We start from the raw sequence: 7,836 nt of genomic DNA, 5'->3' as shown, positions 1-7,836 counted from the left end.
TAACAATAGAAAACACGAAACACATAATCGGAAGCTAGAAATGGAAAAATCTAAATGTAATCAATAATAATTGACAACAATTCTCTTATCCGATATGTACTTACATATGTAATAAAACAATAATTTAAACAATATTAAAACAATAATTTATAATAATATTAATTTTTTTTTATTTTCTTTTAACCATTTAGGTAATTATTCGGGATCGCTGGCAACGCTTCATACAATATTTTTTTCAAATAAATACCCGTTTATAATAGGAATAAGCGGTAAGAATAGGCCGGTGCCGTAATCCGTAATATTTTAGATCGTTGTTTAAAATTGGAATTGAAATAGAATGGAATACGCTCATAGAAGTGACTATGCCGCTGTCACTTGTCTATGTCAACTGTCAACCGAGATATTTTTCCTCCATCTTACAAAAGTCATATTGTTTATAAATAAATATTGAAACGATGGATTCATCACACATTGTTGCATGTCGAATATTTTTGTCAAATCTGGAGCTAGCACACACTGCAATAAGAGACGAAAAAATAAGGAAAAAAACGACGTAGGAGTGTGCATCCAATTAATCATAAAATGAAGAAAATGGGACATTTCCATAATTTGTGCCGCTATAATGGCGGCATTAGACAACAGTCAATTGAAGAAATATCCAAGAATGTCGCAGATCAATTTCTATAAATTGTTAGGACTTCTACAACACGAATTAGTTAATTATATTCGATTGTCAAATAGTAGATACCATAAAGTATCGATCGAAAATACATAAATCTTAGTATATATCTTAGCTTTCTGCATTCCGTATCCGTAAAAGATAAAGTTGAAACATCTTTTCGGTTATGGAAAAAAATAAGGAAAAAAACGAAAAAATAAGGAAAAAACGACGTAGGAGTGGGCATCCAATTAATCATAAAATGAAGAAAATAAGACATTTCCATAATTTGTGCCGCTATAATGGCGGCATTAGACAACAGTCAATTGAAGAAATATACAATAATGTCGCAGATCAATTTCTATAAATTGTTAGGACTTCTACAACACGAATTAGTTAATTATATTCGATTGTCAAATAGCAGATACCATAGAGTATCGATCGAAAATACATAAATCTTAGTATATATCTTAGCTTTCTGCAATCCGTATCCGTAAAAGATAAAGTTGAAACATCTTTTCGGTTATGGAAAAAAATAAGAGATTATTGCCATCTATTATAAACGGATACACAGGTTGTCTATCTTCCAACTTCGACGGCCTAGGGCTTTTCGGCCTATCCTTACCGCTTATTCCTATCAGTGAAACGGGGTGTATAGGGACTTAAGTCTAAATAGGGACAGGTTTGGGTAAAAAAATTTGTTACACATTTATTTCATACCATTCTACTCTACATCAAAAACCGTAACATTATTAGGAAGGGAAATGTATTTTTTTACGATAGCAACATTGCGAACTGTCAGAAGTGTCGCTTTCTTAACCTAAAAATCATTATTTAGTAAAGCGTGCTGGCGGTCAGAATATCTCGGTGCAAAACTTTCTGAAAAAAGTGTGCGCAGGCCTTGAAAACCTTTGAAAAAGCTTGTCAATTGTGAAGAATAAGATTCCTAGATCTTGAATTAGTGAGTTTAATAATGTATTAAATTAATTTACTTTAGAACTGAAAGTGAATTCACAGACAATTTGATTATGTTGTGGGGAGAATAGGGACGCCATATGGGGTGAATGGGGACGCTATACGGGGTGAATAGGGACGCTATATGGGGTGAATGGGGACGCCATACGGGGTGAATAGGGACAGGGCACACTCAAATTAGTTTTATTTTTTTAGTATTTAATCTTTAATATGTTCGCTGTATTAAAATGTCTCTTATTAAAGTATAAACCCTATTTATTAATTTCAGAAAATGCCACGAACCTACAAGCCCGATCCGAGGAGTAGTAAAAGATACAAAAAATACAACAACGAGAATATCAAAAATGCGTTGGAATTAGTGAAGAATGGTAAAAGCTATCGTGAAGTGGCTTCTGAATTTGGAATATCCAAGAGTGTACTTTGTCGCCATAATTTGCGCCACAAAAAAACAAGGTGGCCAGAAAGTTCTTTCGGATGAAATAGAAAATTTTATAATTGATAACATTAATATTTGTGCTGAATGGGGTTACCCATTAGACACCTATGATCTTCGGCTAATAGTCAAAGGATACCTAGACCGACGTGGGAAGAATATACCAAATTTTAAAAATAACTTCCCAGGGCGTGATTTTGCTGAAAGCTTTTTAAAGCGCCACAAGTCAAAAATATCTCAAAGAATGAGTCAAAATATTAAACGTTGTAGAGCCCAAATATCTGTCGACACCATTTCTGATTATTTTGATCATTTGGAATCTTCCTTGTGCGATGTTGATCCGGCAAACATCGTCAATTATGACGAAAAAAAATTTAAGCGATGACCCAGGTCGTAAAAAAATTATAACAAAAAAAGGCTGCAAGTACCCGGAAAAAATTGATAATTTCAGCAAAAGTTCGACTTCAATAACGTACGCTGGATCAGCAGCTGGCGACATTTTACCAGTATATTTAGTGTACAAAGCTACTAACATGTATGACACTTGGACCCAAGGTGGCCCCCCACTCGCAAGATATAACCGTACAGTATCAGGTTGGTTTGATGGAGACACTTTTGAAGACTGGATCAACACAATTGTCATTCCCTATTTCTAAAATAAGCTTGGGAAAAAATTCTAACTGGCGACAATCTTTCTTCGCACTTGTCGCTCGATGCGATAAAAAAATGCAGAGATCATAATATAAATTTCGTTTTTTTACCCAGTAACTCCACACATCTCACTCAGCCGCTTGACGTGGCTTTTTTTCGGCCATTAAAAATGGCCTGGCGAGACATACTGGCCACTTGGAAGGAAAATGATGGACGAAAAGAAACTGCCATACCAAAAAGCATGTTTCCCAGACTTTTAAAAAAGTTGTCCGACAAAATATCCCTGAATGCAGGGAACAGCATTATTGCTGGATTTAAAAAGACTGGTTTACACCCTTTGAATCGGAACGTTGTGCTTGATCTACTTCCAAAGGAAAGTCAAAATAACCACCATGGCACTAAGAAACTAAATGATTCGGTAATTTCCCTCTTGAAAGACTTGAGATATCCTGACTCAAGCAATAAAGAAGATAAAAAGAAAAAGAAAATTTCTTTGCAAGCAGGAAAAAGTGTCGACGAAAAATGTATAGAGAACCTTAAGAAAGCGGTGATTACGACACAAAACAGGAGTTCAAACGCAGAAAAAAGTCGCTTTAAAGACAAAAAAAAAAAAAATCAAATAATTTGAATAGCAGCTCTAACTTCGAAAATACAGAATCACAAAACATTCAGGTTGCAGATATTATTATACACCAAGCTGAAGGAACCAATAAAAGTGGTAAATGCGCAAGTAAGATCAATGTGATAAAAATATACGACAAAAACGGGCAAGAACTGGTTGATGTAACATCTTCAGAACATTATCGAGCTGAACCATTGAACTCAAGTCCTCAACCAAAATACTTTTAATGAAGAAGAGATAATGGAAAAGGCAGCTTCTGTTATAGAAGGAGAGGCAATGGAAGTGGAAGATAAGGAAATTTATTCCCTTGTGGATGAAGACAAACAAATTTATTCCCTTGTGGATGAAGACAAACAAATTAAACAACCTAATGTTGTCAAGTCACGTAAGAATACTGCTCCTGAAGGTGAAAAAAGTGTTCAACCAAATACTATCATCAAATTACATAGGCAACACTGCTGTGCTTGTAATTATGTTGAATATTACAAACTTAAGTCTAACTGGACCTCTATTGGACGGATGTAATGCATTGTGTGCAAAAATTTTGCTTGCCCTACTTGTGTTACTGGTGCTTTAAGTTGTGAATTTATTTGTACGAAATGTTATGAAGTTTAGTTTAAAGATAAGTTTAGCATAGGTATCTACTTATTGATCCAAAAATAAACACTATAACTCTTTTAAGGTTTTGATGCCTGTTAACTAATTATTAAATTCGATTCTTATTCACCCCTAAATATGTCCCCAATGATCCCAAAAAATTCTCCAATGACCCCACAGGCGTCCCTAAACACTCCGCATTGCAGGTAAATAGGAACACTTGCTTTTTTGCGTTTATTGAAAAATGTGCAATGGCAACCCACAAAATAGGGAAACGTATAATTAAAGAAGCATAAGAAAAAATTTTCAGCATATTATTATCGTCCCTATGGCTCAACGAAAAAGAGCTATGTTTACTTAAAGATTATAAACTGTCCCTATACACCCCGTATATATATCTTAGCTTTCTGCAATCCGTATCCGTAAAAGATAAAGTTGAAACATCTTTTCGGTTATGGAAAAAAATAACAGATTATTGCCATCTATTATTAACGGATACACATGTTTTCTATCTTCCAACTTCGACGGCCTAGGGCTTTTCGGCCTATCCTTACCGCTTATTTCTATTATAAACGGGCCTTAAAACGTTTTGATTGAAGGTTATGATAGGTTAGTATTTGTATCGGTTTAAAACAACAAGCCCCAACTACTGTTACAAATATCGATGACATGGACAATCTTATCGATGCCTACCAACACAATAATAGATGGAGATGCGTTTTGGATCGCTGCTAGCCAGGGGCATATAACTCCGCTCTGGGCTATTTATTTATTTATTTCACGCCTATTAAGGCTTTTACATACATATATATAAAAAATATTTACGAAATTATACATGAAAATAGTGCAGGAAACGACTATTAAAACAATTGCAGAAAAATAAATATAAAGTCAAAATATCACTCAACTTGATTTGATCTACACAGTATGCAGGCACAACATATAAAAAATCCAAAATATTTTTTTCTATTTCAGTTGACAAAATTATTATATGTTAGTCAAATCAAATTAAATACCTTTATTCAAATATTCCACTACTCGATGAAAAAAAAAAAAAACTTCAATAGGGTATGCTTATATATTGAAATTGATGTACTAAATATATCAACAACATCTGAGTATTTGTTTCCTAGCTGTTGAATCCGTCGCATAGGAGTATGATATTGGGACGTTGACATAGAATTGCTACAATAATATGGTAGGTACTGTCTTGAAACCGACCTGCTTGGAGTATGAAAGGAGATTACATATAATAAATCAGGGGTATCAAACATTGAATTAATGATTTTATACAAACAGGTTAAATCGGAAATAATTCTGCGATCAGATAATTTTATTAAGTTTAATGAACAAAGTAAGTTATCGTAATTTAGGTTTTCTCTAGGAATGCCCATTTTGAAATTTACATATCTTAAAAATTTATTTTGGATTCTTTCAATCGCATGTGAATGAACCTCATAATTTGGGGACCAAACCGTGGAATTGTATTCTACATGACTCCTTACTAGTGACATATATAATGTTTTTACAGTATTTACATTATTGAAATCACTAGATACCCTTAAAATAAATCCCAACATTTTCAAAGCTTTATTGGTTATTATTTCAATATGCTTGATAAAGTTAAGTTTCGTGTCAAACCAAATACCTAAGTCATTAATTTCCGAGACAGATACTAACGACATGTTGTTAATGGAATAATCAAAAAATATTGGATACTTTATTCGATGAAACCTCATAATTTGACATTTGCTTATGTTAAGTTGCAAGCGGTTATCACGACACCATATAATTAATCTTGACAAGTTATTTGACAATATATGGCAATCGTTAATGTTTCTGATTGCTTTGAATAATTTCAGGTCGTCTGCAAACATTAACACTTGAACATCATTGAAAATATACAATACATCATTGACAAATAATAAAAACAGGATTGGTCCTAAGTGTGATCCCTGGGGAACACCACTCGTAGCAGTGAATTTGTATGAAAATGTGCCATCAATTTTAACAGCCAGTAATCTGTCGGTCAAGTAACTATTAAACCACTTATATAGTGAACCACCTATACCGAATTTATGGAGTTTATTCAGCAATAACTCATGATTGACTTTATCGAACGCCTTGCTAAAATCGGTATAAATAGAGTCAACTTGACATTTACTAGACATGGAATCAGATATATAGTTTTGATAGGTTAACAAGTTAGTAAGGGTAGATTTTCCAGTAGAGAAACCATGTTGCTTAGGAGAAATGACGTGGTTTAATCGGAAAATAACTTTTTTAAGAAGAATTTTTTCAAAAACTTTAGGAATTGTTGATAAAAGGCACACCGGTCTGTAATTAATCACCTCGTGTTTATCGCCTTTTTATGCTTTGCTATTGCTATCCTCCGATAACTGCTAGCCAGGGGCATAATATAACTCCGCTCTGGGCTATGCTTTGCTATTACTATCCTCCTATAACTGCTAGCCAGGGGCATATAACTCCGCTCTGGGCTACGCTTTGCTATTGCTATCCTCCGATAAAATTGACGTAAATTTCCAAGACGCCATTTTGAAGGTTGAAGTCAGTTGTTTTCGGATGTTTACGTTTTAAGAGTTAATATTTTCAATTTTCTTTTACCCATTGAAAAATAATGTTGCGTGTTAGTATTCTTCAAGGTGATAAATTAATGCTGTATTGTGTTAAAGGTTGCTCAGACGGATATTCTATTCGACCGATTCGATAATCCAGTGCTAGCAAGAAGTGCGTTTGTTTGTGAGCGTCAGTTTGAAAGCAAACATACGGTACTAATGGAATTTAAAAATAAATAAATTCTTTATTCCAGGATGTGTAGAGGTGAGTGCAATCTCACACATCCCATAGAGGGAATAAGTACAGATCATATTTACATAAAAGGAAAATTAAGAAAATAGATAATAGATTTTGACCGGTCGGTGGCCGAGTTGACATCGCGCTTGGGTCCCACTCGGGCGTAGTGTGTTCAATTCCTCGGCTGGCTAAGTCCTCCATCACAACACAAGCAACATTTTCAGCTTACTGTGGTGGTAGTAGGAGATTTTCAAATATTGTCAGGTTATTCGTAACCCGGGAATGTTTGTCTTTCTTTATAAAAAAAAAAAATAATAAAAATAAAAAGATAAAAAAAAAAAAAATAAAAAAAAAATAGATTAAATCTGAGAAGCACGGGAATCCATCGGATCTAAGATTGTGGGAGCTAGTATCTTTCACCAATGGTTTTCAATGCTTGATCCTGAAGTCAGACGGGATTCTATGATAAGAGTATTTCTGGAATGGTTTCTCCTTCCCCTCAGTCCTGCTATCCTGCTTCTTAATAGAGCTGTAAATCCTGGAACTCGCCCTTCTGTAAACATTGAGGAGGCACTGCAGTAACTGGGGAGTCAAAACATCAATTGGTAAGCGTTGTTATATTGCACCCAAAGCCTTTCCATTGTTCTTTTATTGAAATTTGCCAAGAGCTTGCAAAAAGCCATGAAGAGCGTCTTTTTCACTCGTGGACTACAGAGCCGAAATTTACTACTGAGCATTTTACATTTTATACTCATACACGCCTCTGCCTGTCAATATCTTCATCATCCGTTAGCTTATTGTTGATGACATGTCCTAGATATTTTGTGGTTTCTACTATTTTCAGAAGCTCACCATTCAAAAAGGCGGGGGAATGTTTTTTGAGCCATCCCTGTGTTTTATGACCAACAGTGCTGTTTTTTTCGATTTATAAATCATGTTGGTTTCGTGTGCAAATTCTTCACAGATTTTCAGGAGAATTCGTAATCCCCTTATTGACGGTGCCATCAAAACCATATCATCTGCGTAGCTCATATTGTTAATACCTATTGTTAGACCTCCGATGTGGCAGCCCACTCCAGCATTGTT

At 34.6% G+C, this 7,836-nt stretch overlaps 1 pseudogene; it reads left to right on the top strand.

Annotated features, from left to right (window-relative positions):
- The first annotated feature begins 1,998 nt into the window (after window positions 1-1,998).
- Window positions 1,999-6,775, top strand: LOC149414426 (uncharacterized; annotated as a pseudogene).
- The last annotated feature ends 1,061 nt before the right edge of the window (window positions 6,776-7,836 follow it).

This window comes from Hesperophylax consimilis, chromosome 20 (genome assembly GCF_061612785.1).
Source record: "Hesperophylax consimilis isolate HC1 chromosome 20, BYU_Hcon_1.0, whole genome shotgun sequence".
Lineage (NCBI taxonomy): Eukaryota > Metazoa > Arthropoda > Insecta > Trichoptera > Limnephilidae > Hesperophylax > Hesperophylax consimilis.
Note: the sequence above shows the minus strand (reverse complement) of the source record. Positions and strands in the feature narration are given on the sequence as shown.